Here is a 15542-nt window from a genome sequence, read left to right on the forward strand (position 1 = left end):
CAAGAGGTAATGGAAAGCACAAATAAGAGAGACAAAATATATGATATAAATAAACTATATTCTATCAAGATGAAAATACTGATCAATTGGATCATCAATCGTTACATACAATGAATATGAGCCTACTTATATAGGCAAGGCTATATGGATATGTGAGCACACAAACATGACATGTGGCTCAATAAGAAACAAGGGTAGGTAGAAAATAGGTGTGGGTAGGTAGGAGAAACAATATAATAGTCCACATGAGGTGGATCACCCACTGAATGTGGAGTGTAACAACAAGATCAACACCATAAAAAGTGGAAATTCTCCTACACACACTATCCCAATGTGGCACAAACACCCAAGTGTCTCATACCCAAACTACTATGAAATGTATTTCCTAAGTAAACTTAAGTAAGTGTAATAATATCCAAGATGAATAATTATTTACACCAACAAAATCAATAGATTCACTCCCTAAGGATAACTGCTTTTTTATTTTAGGTAGTCCTTTATTTAAGTTGACTTGGACACTAAAGATCTAAAGTGAATGCTATATCTAGAGCTAAATATGGAAAATTGACATAAATAGGTAGTTGCATATTTGATATGAAGCTATAAACACAAATCTAGAGTGAGGAAGATGAAAAAAACTTGTAACTAAAATTTGAGCCTAAAAAAGTAGGACAATGGTACTTTGGGAAACCTTGTCCTCAGAATGTCAGATGTGGATGAAATTAACCTTTCTATAACTAGAATGATACTAAGAATCTACCCCAGAATGTTTATCAAAAAAATTCAGACATAGGTGTGTGGGGTGATCGTATCATTTGTTTTTCATGCCTATAGAAGCTAGATATGATTGTCTCTATCCACTCTATGTAATTCTAAATTTATAGATCTTGAACCTATAACCAACACATACAAAAAAGAGGAAGATGTTGGAATAGGGGTTTTCTTAGGTCAAACCCCTAGTTTGGAATTAATCCTTGACATTACTTGAAATATTGAAGTAAATGTTGAATATTATACTTAGTGATCTTTGAATGTGATCACATGTGTTTATGCAATAACATGGCATGACATGACAATACATGAATGAATGAATCATAAACACATTGCTTGCATGAATTTTGATGTATTTTGCTACTCCATGATGTCTAGATCTGAAGAATGCTTGAAGGATACAATGGGATGAAATGTTTCCTTGATGCTCAATGAATGTTTGATGATTGTAGTGTTTGATAATGAATGGTTGTGACTGATAAATTTTGGATGCCTTGTGATGTGAAAATGAATCAAAAGAATGCTCTTATATAGGGTCCTTAAGGTATTTGCCAAATTAGGCTGACCTCCAATGGTCAAATTGAGAAATTGTGATCTAAAACTAACTGGCAAGAAAAATGCACTGGGATACTCAAATTTGGGTTTGGTTTGGGTGAACAAGGACACCTTGGGTGCCACTATCTAGGACAATGAAGCCCTTGGTGCCATTTCCCACCCAGAGAAAGGTAAACATGTTGAAGATAGGGTGTACACAACCCAAGATAGAGGTTTAGACTACCATGTGAACATATGACACAAGTGTCAAGGCAAAAGGCTAAAAAGAGACTTGGATGAGAACTAAAATAGGTCACACTCAGAGAAGGGAACAAAAAGTGGTGTAGATTATATAAGGTTATAATTTACAATGCTACATTTAACCCCCTTTTTAGTGAGTGTGATCCTATGCACATGCTGACGGTAAAGTAAAATAAAGAGAGAAAGAGAGATATGAGCAACTAGGAGAAAGATCATAAAGAGATAAGAAATCATTGAATTCAAGGTAACAAGCCCCCGAGCTTCAAATCTTAGCTCACAAAATCATATACAAGAACAAACAAAGATAAAAGACACACAATAGGGGTTAGTACTAAAAAACAAAGGCTCTAAGTCAACTAGTTGAAGAGACCTTGATAATAAAAATGTCTCAACTGCTAATATCATTCTTTAAATGTTATTTCAAGAGCACAAGTGGTCACGTGGAAAGATCAAGAGCATTCATTGATTGATGAGCCATGATACAATGACTAGCAAATTTTTTTATGCTATGGGTTCATGGGGAAGAAAAAAAAAAAATTGATTGCACAACCTAGAAAGTTGTGTTATGCTTGGTGATCCATGGTAGAGAGAGAGAGAGAGGGAACATGGATTCCATAGGCTAGCAATATGTGTTATTCTTGGTGATCCATGGGAGAGAGAGGGGAGGAACATGGATTCCACAGGATAGAAAGTTGTGTTATGTTAGGTGATCCATGGGAGCATGGATTCTCGACCGGACAACAATTTGTGTCATGTTGTGTGATTTGTGTAGAAAGGAAGAGTCAAAATAGTCTAGCAAGCTATGTTATGCTAGTTCCACTTATCCTACAAAGAGGTTCCATTTTTTTTCTTATTGCAAGGTGATTGATCTATGCAAATTGAAATGAAATATTCAACCAATCAAATTTTTCTTATCACAAGGCAAGAAACTATAAAGGTGTTGCTGGGATACCATAAGTAGGATAACCAAACAAAGCATTTTATGTAAGAAAATCTTGTAAAATAAATTAAAAATAGATAACCAAGCAAATAATTATTTACAAGGAATTATGCCATAATTGAATACAGATAACCAAGTAAAGCATTGTATGTAAGGAAATACACAACATAAATTGAAAAAGGATAACCAAACAAAGAATTGTAAGCAAGGAAACCCACAACATGAAATTAAAAAGGATAACCAAGCAAAGTATTGTATGCAAGGAAATATACAACATGAATTGAAAAAGGATAACCTTGCAAAGAATTATATGAAAGGAAATCAGGTCCATATACCATATATTTAACAAGGGTAACAAAGAAAAGAATTATATGCAAGGAAATCTACCACATAAATTGAAAAAGGATAACCAAGAAGAGCATTGTATGCAAGGAAATCCACAAACCAAGAAAAGTATTGTATGCAAGGTAATGCACAACATTAATTGTACAAGGATAACCAAGAAATGAATTGAAAATAAGCAAAAATGAGACCACATATAAGCCCCCTTTAAGATGTTGAAATACCCCTATGTTGACGTCTTAACATAGAAATACAAGACAAGGATACACACCTTCAACATCAAGAAGATCCCTTAAGCAACAATTTACACAACTCCAAGCTAAAGAGGCATAACTCTTTTGAAGCAAGGTGCAATGCCCACCAAAATACCCTAGAGAAACTAATGATCTAACATACTAATGGAGATAAAAATAAATAAATTTAACATCCTTTAACAACTAATGCAACTCGTAACATCTCCATCTAATTACATTCATTGACCAATTAACCATTATGAACATGCAACACTACACATTTCATTAATTTACACAAGTGGAAATAAACATAAACAACATTAACTTTTCCCTAGGGTACTTCAAAGCCATTACTTAATTAACTATCATAATGACATACTACTAACATGATAATCACATTCCATTCTAACTTAATGCATTATATCCATTTCCTAACCATGATATATGCAACCTACTATGATGTTTATCCAAAGTGATATGTGTACTAATCTATCATTCAACTAGCATGATACATTTAACCATTTCAATGCAAGGCTAACCCCCTTAGATCTACATTCATTTTATGCACCAAATCCAAATGTGTTTTAACCCAACAATTCCTATCTACATGCTCTTTATACTTTTCCATGATAATGAAATCCTAATGCATAGGTATATTCCATCTTTACTAATCCATTTAAACATACTTCAATTGCATCTAATTCCCTAACATGACCATTTATTTTAACATTAATTCCAAATGCATAATGCAAGAATCTTAATGCAATCCTCTTACTTAACAATCCCTTACACGCATTGAGAAATTTCCTTTCTATGAATGCATCTACATGAACCATTCATCCAATCATATTATCTAACATTCTCATTAATACTAATCCATTCATTAAGGTTCCTTCTCATTTCAATCACATCCTAGTCATTTCATAGAATTCAATTTCAACCAATACAATTAAGCCATAATATAAATCCATTCCATTTCATTTACCAATACACTTAAGGAAATTTCTTCCATTCTATAAGTACAACGTGATACATCATATGGTCTTATTATAATCCATGACATAATCCTTAATTCCAGCTACTACCTTAAAATTACAATTACCTAAAATACATTATGAGAATATATCTTCCTATTATAAGATCCCAACTACCACATACAATAATATTACATTACATGAATTCCATCATATTCATTACATAAATTTGCTACAAGGTACATCCATAATCATCAAGAAAAAGAATCCACATCCACACAAGAAAAATCCAAGAGAACATCCCAATGGCTAAAAACAACCAACCACCCAACCATGTGGAACCAAAGGAACCACCCCCTATGCTAGAAGATGACACAAGGTCCCAACACACACTCTATGTTGGCAATTTGGAGGAATTGATTATATGTTGCATTGATGTTTGTCATTCATGTCAATGCTAGCTTCTTTGGCTGTCTATCGGGTTCCAATAGAGTGGTTGGATTTTGATGATGATTAGGAGATTTGTCTCCAGTATGTTCCGATTTGGTGGAATTGGTCTGGTTCGGTCATTCATGTTATTTAGATGTGTGTCATATTCAGTTGGTTTGGTATTTGGTGATCCAAAAGCTATCATATGTTCTAGTAAGCCTTTTGTTTACTGGTAAGGGTTCTACCGGTAGAGCTTTATTGAAGATCTTTTGATGGATTTGATAAGTGGTGTTGGTGCGGCTTCTCGAAGGTTTTTAGGATGCTTATGGTTATCATGTTCATTTTCTAGTTGATTGGTGTTTCATTTGGTTTATGGCGACCTATTTTAGGTCCGATCTTATTTTGTTAGGTTTTGAACTAGTTTATGTAATGTGTTGGTGGATGATGCCAATGTGTTACTGGTTGGATTTATTGTTTGGTTAATATTTTTTTGGTCTTAGGCTGACTTGGATTATCATTGGTTTGTAGATTTATGTAATGGATTTATTGTATTATATTTTAGGTGGCCAACCTAATTGTTTAGGTCTTGATTTGGTATAAATATGATGTAAGATCTCTTTGTATATCATGGTTTGTGGTCATGGTTATGAAATTATCTATGTGAGAATAAAGTTGTAATCATATGTAGAGGTTTTGGTCAATCATAGGTGATCAAATTGGGTTTGTGTAAGAGGTTTAAGACCTTCGGTATTGAGCTTAAACTGGAACTGTACTCAAGCATAGGAGATACTATTTTAGCAGTTCAATCTTCATTCCGGATTATTGTTTGATGTTTTCTGTAGTCAGTGAGACTCCTTTTGTGATGAGCAGTACGCTCTAGGCTATTGGCATTCCTACATGTGCAGGCCCCTTATTGTAATATTTATTCATCTGATTAGTGGATAGTGATAACTTAATGATGAACCACTAGTACCAAACTGGTACTGAGAGGGGGGGGGGTAAATTAGTACAAACACAAATACAGTCCAAAACTGGTTTGATAGCAAATACTCCAAATGACTGACAAATAGGGATACCTGTTCCACATAGACTATAACCGATAAAGCCAAGAGTGTCTAAAAAAAGCATTGACCGGTTGATCACTTAGCTTTTCACTTAACTCAAAACAACACTACCATTTCACTTTTATGCATGAGTAGGTAAACTATCATTTGATCATCACAACAGTTAGTTCAGTATGTTTTATAGACAGGCATAAAACACAGAACCATCATATGCTCAACAGGTAATAAAAAGCATCACAAGATAGAAGCATCACACATGACACACATATTTTTCATGTGGAAACCCAACTAGGAAAAACCACAGTGGGCATGAATACCCACAAGTTGCTTTTGAACTCTTTTGAAGTCCACTCTATTAGGAGCCTTATCCGATTAAAGACATTACAATAGGTTCTGCTAGGAACCAATCCTATTAGGGATCACCTGGTTAAGGGATGTCTATAATACTCGCTTAAGGGTTAAACCCGGTAGGGTTACCTTGTTAGAGGATTTCAAGAACTCAATAGCTAAAGGATCTCTAGAGTTCTATAGCTTCTCAGAACTCATTAACCTCAAGTTACCCGATTAAGGGATTTGAATCAAGCCTGTTAAGACCACCCTGTTAAGGGATTTTGCATCAAGCCAGGTAAGGCTACCCTATTAGGGGATTTTACAATTGTTGAAGTGGTTAGAGATCAGCAGGAATTACAATGATCTATTAACAACACTCAATGCTAATGTAGATCCGTTTAGTCTTCTCTTCTCCTTCTGCACATTCACTTTGCAGGTATCTCTTCTCTCCTTTGGTCTAGGAAGAATCACATATCACTTCCCTTGGATACACATTCACAAATTTTGCCAACAACCTTAGAAAGAAACACAACATCAACCTTATAGGAAATAGATAGGTCAATAGCAAAAACCCTAAATCCTAAACCTGTTAGGTTAAGCAATTCAAGTGGTTCAATCCTGACTGTTGAATCATACTACATTAAATGCAACAATCTTGAATCGATCTTAAGACATTCTCCATCATCTATTTTCCACCGATTTCATGATGGCTGATAACCCATCACGTGTTATCACCATTTGACATACTTCACATATTTCCGAGGTAGATAGGAATAGTCTTCTTCATGCAAGATCCTTCACGCACACAGAGCTTACGTGGCAACACTATCTGTTCTCCATTATATTGCTAACTCATCACACAAAGATCACTGATTGAGTCACACAGGCTTGAGATACTCCAACCGGAAATCCTGAAGTGGAAGCTACCTACCAACCGGTAGTAACATAATGCTTCCATGAGCCGGTTCCCATAGCTGCATGCCGGTTCATCTTGAACAAATATGCCACTTCACTTTGGCATATAAACCAGTTCATACAAATGTCGGTTCCTCTCTCTTTTTGCCTATCACATGTGCCGGTTCACACCATGTCACATATTGACATCAATGACAACATATAGTATCATTATGTCTTCATGCCGGTTCACATAATGCCAACAGATAGATATTGTGGGTCTCCAATCCCACCTTGGTTTTTCCTCATTGAGGTTTTCCACATATAAATTTGTGGTGTTATGGTGTTCATCTATGTGGTTTCATTATTACTTCTTGTTATCTACTTTTATGTTTACCGGTTGGTGAGTTGTTATATTAATCAGGTTAAAATTATTTATTTCGGTAGAATACTGATTCACCCCCCCTCTCAGTGTTCTTGGATCCCAACACTCTAAACCTAACCTGGCACCTATAACCAAAGAGACTAATCACACAAGGACTCTCATGCGACCAACACAAAACAATAAGAATAAATTCCTAGAGTGTACAGGTCAACAAGACATAAATATAACCAATAAGGTATAATCATAAATCATCAAGGGAACACATGTAGGGGTGGAGTGTCATCACATGCCATCCTCAAAACATAACAACATAAGGCACTAGCCTGATGGACATATCGAGCCATCTCAACCTATGAAAGATCAATGGAGAATGACTTGCCATCGCAATGGCCTTTTCATGCTTATCCTAAAACATCCTCCATAGGATCAAGTCATCAGACACATCAATTTTTATCTTTATTAATGAATCTAACTACCCAACCCATTAATTATTAGGTTATCACTTATTTACAAATCATGGTAAATTCCCAATGTGCCCTGACAATCTAGACTTCATGCATCCTTACAAGGAACCTCATGCAAGCCTATATCTCGTGACACCGATCATCACAAGGAAGCCCACTCCCCCTATCATGGCCCAACAATAAATCAAAAGAGGCTCTAAACCATAATGAAATATGAAAATATAACATTCATATGCAGCCAAGAACATCCACACATACTTTTACAACATACACAAGGCTACAACAACATCAAGTATAACAATGAGCCTCTTGGCCAACAAAAGGGCATAATAAAGTCATAAAATCTATTGTCAATCATGAAAATAAATCTGCATCAAGGCCAACTTACTGGTCCAAAACAACAATATATCCAACTCATCAACCATGGCATATCAACATGGAGAGAGTGCAAATACAACCGCAAAAATGTAGGAAGACAAATAAGCATAAAACCATGTAAAAGCATCAAATCTGATCAAGACCAATTCTAGAAATCATCAACAAACCTTAATAAAGACTTTGGTACAAAAATCCAATCGGAAAAATTAATCAAAATAAGCAAAACTATGAAAAATACATAAATTGGATAGGGTTGTGCATTCACACAATAGGTTAGCACATTTACACAATAGGTTAGCACATATACATAATAGGTTAGCACATTTACACAATAAGTTAACGCATTTACACAATAGGTTAGCGCATTTACACTAACAACATAAATTAAAAAAATTCCAAAAAAAACTTAGAAAAACTCTCGGCAAAAATATAACATCAAGTCTTTAACAAAAGGGCTCGAAAATCACATGGAAAGAGTCGCCTAGAAACAAGGAATAAGAGGGCACAAATGAAATAAAATATAACCAAGTATAAACCAAGATATATTAAATTTTTCCTCACGGAAAAACTCACATAGAAAACCAAAAAACTCTACAGAACCTCCAAAACAATCCAGCAAAAGACACACACAAGATAATCACACTCAGGAATGGGATTTTTAAACACCCCAACAAACCAAATAGATTCACAGAGAGAAATACAATATGAGAAAAACATACAGAGCCGTGAATGACATTCACAGGGAAACCAAAATATATTTTCGCAGCAAACTGAATAAAGCTCATATAATATAAAGTTCTCTCCCCAATATTATTTTGGAAACTATATTAAAACTATAAAATATGCAAATACTATTTCAACCCATCTCCCGCAAACAATGTGTAGACATAAAGTATACATGGAAGCCATCAAACTAAAAAATACAAAGGAACAAAGCTCCAACCTGCAACCCGTGTAATGGAATGTAGTTGTTGAAGAGCTCCCCACAAAGCCAAGCCAAAATCCAACCAAGTTCCAGCAAAAATCCTAGTGAAAAATCAAAAGTTCAAGGGAAATACTTGCAGAGAAATTTTTTCAGAGAATAGCCAACCTGAAAAACATCACGGAAATGAAAATAAAAACCAAACAATAACTAAAACCCTAGCCTCCATACCGACCAATCAAAATATTCGATTTTAAATATATTTTACCAACCCCAACATATAATATAATTTTACCTCCCATTTCAAATTTAACCAATAAGAGTAAAGGGTAGGTAAGGTAGATATAGAATATATTTATACAACCAAGTGGGGGATTTATATTATTATTTTATTTTAAAGTGTTTATACAACCCACTTAAATATAAATAATAATTAACTATATAAATAAAACATAAGCTATAAATAAATAATCCAAATGGGGATTTTTAACAATAAATAAACCAAAGGCTCATAAATAAATTAAAGAACCAAATAAAATATTAAATACCAAATGAATATTAAACCATAAGAAATTAAATAAATAAATACCAATTAAATAATCAAACCCCAATAAAGATTAAACCATAAATATAAAATAAATATTAAACAATCATAAAATCAATAAAAAATAATTATTAAATAAATATAAATACCAAATTAAATATTCAAAACTAATAAATTAAATACATTAAAATAAACACTATTAAATATAAAACCACACATCAAGAGTCACATAATTAATCTAAACATACTAAAATAAATAAAAAATCTCTAACATACTCACAACACCAAGACCAAGCTCACTAACTAACATGGAGAATTACACCAAGATGCTGACGACTCACAATGAACAACTTAGACCTAGAGTATGTGAAGGGAACTCATCTCATCTCCGAACCAAATAAGCCATTGGAATTAAGACACACTCAAACCTGTGAAGACATGTGGATTCGATGTCTAGTACCCACAAGATCCTACAACCACAAAATGACAATATGACATATACATATACATATATAGAAAAATCAAGTGATAGAGAATCACGACGAGACATCCCACTCACAATGAGTGATGTGGAATCGTCTCTATCATGAAGATAATCAAACAATAGTCAAACACATCTTATCAAATGGGATCATGAATTAAGGTTAGTGTAATCATAATCATCATCAAAACCATGATAAATCTAATGTATCAATAATCCATCATATAGTAAGCATATGGAATCCATCGAGCACATATATCCATCAAATCACATGATCAATAATGATAGTATCAGCATCCATATAGATCATCAAAATAACATATGTCCAATAGTGTCTAACATCAATAATAAGTAACTGAAACACATGAGTAATCATCATCCAAATCATCAAATATAGTCTAGATAAGTCTATCAAGCATGAAATAAAAGTCAACTCTAGTCAAAATAGGTCAAGTCAAGGGTGGACACTACACAAGGAATAGATAGTTGTGAAATAATATCTTGCAACAAGTGTAAAGGGATCCTTTTGAGGGATGCATTATAAAAGGAGAAGAGATCTTTCCCTAAATATTTATACCTCCGAAAAAAGAGGCGACCTTTAATAAAGATATATTTGGAAAGGGAAGAAAACTAAGAATATATACCTTCCCTATTTCTAGGAAAAGTGTATTTCTTAGTGAATAATTACATACAATCATTAAGGAGAGATTAGTCATAAAATATATACCATTTCAAGCAAGGAATAATTCTAAATCAAGGGACACACATGTACATGTATGGACGATAATTCTATGTAAGAAAGGTCCATCAATTTATGAAAGATGCAACTCAACAAAGGAAAATGAAATCCTTGAAAAGAGAGAAAATTGAAACATTATTCTTTCCCCCAAGAATGGAGACAAGAATAATAAAAACTATTATGTTGTTAACCATGTATGATTTTACATGAAATTGTACGTCCATGAATGACAAAGAGCCCCCAAAAGGTAAGCTACTAAGATGCGATATTGAGGAGCAACATGATAGGAAAAGGGAGTGCTATTGCACTACCTTCATATTTAGATTGAGAAAAAGTATGAGATCTGGTGTAATATGGATATGTGCTCTATCACATAAATCTTGAAGAAATGCTTTAAAAGCCTTACAATTATCAATAGAATGAGAACAAATACAATGAAAGAGGAAATTCATACTACCATACTTATTATTATAATTATTGATATATCTTTAAAAAGGAAAGGTAATGTTTTTATCATATTTAAGTCTCCAAAAGATTCTTTCCCATTTTTTCTTCATTGTCAATATGGATAGGTATTTCCCCTTCAGGGATAGAAAGACAAAGTTTTGTTAATATAATTGGTAAAGGAAGGGGATGGTTTTTGTCATCATATTTATTATAATTTGTTGTTGAAGGGCCAAATGGATGAATACATAAAGAAGGAATATCCTTTGTAGGAAGATTCTCATTTCTGCTATTACTAGTCATATCCACTTTATTAGAAGAAGTATTTCATCATCTAAATATTCATCTTTAATTTATATTATGTTAAAGGATAGATCATAAATAAAATGTATAACATTGTCTTGCTTTCCATGATGGTAAAAAATGGGATCGAGTAGTTTAGGACCTAATCCCACTTTCATCCATACATTGGAATATGAAAGAGCCTAAGGAAGTGATTCACTTTAACATCCTCTTATGAAAGAGAGTCAAAGAATACCTTTAGGGTTTATATTCCTTTGCTGATATGAAAGGGAACATGCTAAATGTAAGATTCAAATTAACTAAGCTAGTATAAATAATGAGAACAACTAAAATAATAGTAAATAATAGTTGGATACAAAAATGAAACTAAGACATAGATTACAGATCTAATAGAGGAATTTTGATGTGCACCTAATACTAAAATTGAGCCTAAATTGACAAGACCAGGATGTTGGGCACTCTGTTCCCAGTGACTATACTAAGCCTAAAATTGAAAGTATGTAGATTAAAGTGCTCCAGATCAAAATTGCCAAATTCTGCACCTGACTGAGGAGGAATAGAGTGATAGGCACTATGGTCCTTGAGATTCAGGGCCAAATTTTGGAAATGGGTCTATGACAGATTACTGAGATCTCCCAAAAATTTCCCTCTTTGACGAAAACCTCTACCTATGTTTGCAAACTAGAAAATGGTGTGTTTGTGGCTATATAGGGTTTTGCCTTAGTCAAACCCCTTGTTTTGAATATTTCCACCTCCAAAAATAGCCAATAAAGTATTTAAAAGTGTGTGTGCCCTAGAATCTCATGTGTTTGTCAAATTCTAATGAGCTAAAATGCAAACTAGAGTTCTACACAATGTTTGGAGTAAAAACCCTAAATGAACATAATGTAAATGCTTCAAATCACAAATGCAATATGGATCTAAATAAATAATGTAAATTTTAAAATGAATGATGTTTAGATCTGAAAAAACAAATAGAGATATGAAAATAACAAGAAACCATACCAAACCCTAAAAGAGAGATACAAGCCAATCAACAATCAATGATCTCCTTATTATTCTTCAATATCTCCTTAGCTTCCATGGATGTTGAACTTTTTTTATGAATACTTGATGAATGATGAATTTTATAATTGAAGACTTCACATATAAACTTGCACTTTCACTTCATTAAATATCTCCTTCAATTTCTAGTGAATGGATCCTTAAAATGAGGAAAGGAAAGGTTTTATATATATATGAAACCCTAAATTTAATTTTGATCATAGGATGACTTAGAATTGATGAAATTTTTCATGAAGTAAGATTTGAAAATTATAAACCTGCCAAATTAAGATCCTAAAATTTAGGGAGAAAAAGTCAAGACCAAGATGGTACTATTCTGGTCCAGTCGACTTTTTTCCAAATTTCGAAGGATGCAAGGTATCGTGATTACAAAGTCAAATCCAGATTAGTGCATCAATCCAGGGTTCTTAAATGTGTGAAAATGTGCTTTGAAGATCAAAATAGGACTTTATTAAGAATAATTAATTAATGAAAGAAATAAAATAAAAGGGGGGCACACTTGGGGTTAAGGGTCCAATTTAATAATATGTGAATTGTTGAGAGAGGATAGTTTATATTTAATTAATTAATATTTAAATGCTTAAAGGAATCTTTGTAAATGTGAAATACAATGAGACACACTAAGGAAGGTGTCAACCTAAGCATGGAATTGGATAACCCTAAGTAAAGGTGTATAATTTATGGTGCTACATTTAGCCCCCACTTTAGTGGTCAAATGACACTAGGTGCATATGCAAGATAAAGTATAGAAAAGTAAACATTCATGGAGAAAAAGATATGTCCATAAGATGTTGAACAAAGCCCCCAGTGGTATCTGTAGTACAATGTTAGGAACTGCATCCTACAAAACCACATTCTTAGTTGAAATTGCAAAATCACCTAAATTCTTACTAAGAGTGATAAAATTCAAGGGTAGCTATATACCCCTTATTTTAGCTTGCTAATTAGTGAGTTGAAATAGGGTATCATATTTACCACATCAAATTGTGAAGATAATTGATGATAAATGCTCACAAAAAGGGGTTTGATACAAGATCAAAACTAATGAAGAATCATTTGGTAATAAAGAGAATTGGAACACGATTCCAACACAACCAATAGTGCAAGAATCAGAGTTCCCTAGCTTAAAATGTGAAGGATTAAGTGCAAAAATGCATAATTAGGGTTTGGAAAAGGAATTACCTTGACAAGTGTAAAGGGATCTTTTTGAAAAATAAAAAGGAGAAAGAGATCAATATCCAATGACATCCACCTTTGAGAATAGAGGGGATCTTTGATAAAGATAACATCTTTAAAAAATAAGAGAAGGAAAATAAGAATACACACCTTCTCCAATATTTTAGGAAACGAGGATTCTTGGTGAAGGATTTCACACTTTCACTAAGGAGATATTGTTCATGAAAGATGTATTATTTCAAATAGAGAATAGGTCCTAAATAAGGAACACACATATTATATGTGAGAAATGACATCAAATGAAAAATCCAACTCAACAAAGGAAAGGTGAATCATTGGAAGAAGGATAGAATATTAAATATCACCCTTTCCCGCCAAGCATATAGGGAAGGACATCAAAGAGGGATCATTTATAAAGGAAAAAATATTCTAAAATAAGGAAAGAGATCCTCATCAAGGATAAGCATGTCCACCATATAGAAGGGTTCATTATAAAAGATACCACTCAATGAAGAAAATGATTTAATGAATGATTATTAGACTTCAAACACTAAGGAAGAGGTCCCAAATAAGGATATGTACTTAAGATCCTCAATAGGGATACTTGTTTGAAATCATTCTTGCCCCCTCACATAGAGATAAGAGATGGGAAAAAATAGGCTATTATGTTGCTTCAAAAGTATGATTGCACATGAAATTGATCTATCATGAATAACAATGAGCCCCCAACAGGTAAGATACCAATGTCACATGGTGAAGAGAAACATAATAGCCATTAATACTATTTAAATATATGGTAGACTGGATGAATAATTTGAGGAAAACATGTTAAATTCTCTATAATAAATGAGAGAAAAAACATGTATAAGATGATCAGTATTGAAATGTCTTGATCAAGAAAGTGGTCTCTAGTAGAAGATAAGCCTTTAAGTCATGTTCCTCTTCCACACAAATTTCCATATACAAAAAATAAATCTTAGGAGAGGGACAAGTATAATTTAGTAGGGCCTTATTGATATAAGGGAGGGTATGAATAAAAGGTAAATCCTCTTAAAAAAGATTATCAGTCTCTTGGGGAGATTCATAGAGGCTTGTCAATCATCATAAGCTCCTTATGAGTGGGATGAGTGTTGAGAGATGTAGAGGTTTATTTAATTGAGATGAAGTCATCATCACTACTAAATACAACATTCACATTGAGTGATGGTCTTTTATATTCTTTGGTGGGCTTTGAAGGATTATATGTAAGTCCAAATGAAGCTTCATGTATGTTATTTTCTAAAGGAACCTTAATCCCTTGTTCATTTATACCACAACCATTTCCATTATATCCACTCTTACCTAAGATATGAAAACCTAGGCCATAAAGGGATGCTAGATCAAAAAGAGATGGTGGGACCTCATAGGTCTCAATGTCATAATTAGATGAATTAGAAGAATATTTTGAATAATTGTTTGAATTAGAAGCAACCAATAAATGGTTACTAAGTTGTTTATACAAAGTAGGTTTCTTTTTAGTTTCCACCTAATCATCTTCATTTTTAGTCTTAGGTTCTCATGGGGGGATTTTATATTCTCCTATAAAGGTAGGTGTAAAATCTAAGGAACCCCAATCATCTTCTAAGAGTACCTCTTCAGAGGAGGAAGTATCTTTAGGGGATTGTGTTTCAACTTGAGGAGTAGAAGAATCATGAGTACTTGAAGATGTAGGAGTACTTCGAGAAGAATTAGAATTAGTTGAAGAAGATTTAGAATCAAGTGACATTTTAAAACAAGCTTTTAAATTAGCATCAACAAATAAAGTATACATCTTGTTGTTATAAATTAATTTGAACACTACGATGAAGAGTACAAGGGACAACTTGCAAA

This window comes from Cryptomeria japonica, chromosome 5 (genome assembly GCF_030272615.1).
Source record: "Cryptomeria japonica chromosome 5, Sugi_1.0, whole genome shotgun sequence".
Taxonomy (NCBI): domain Eukaryota; kingdom Viridiplantae; phylum Streptophyta; class Pinopsida; order Cupressales; family Cupressaceae; genus Cryptomeria; species Cryptomeria japonica.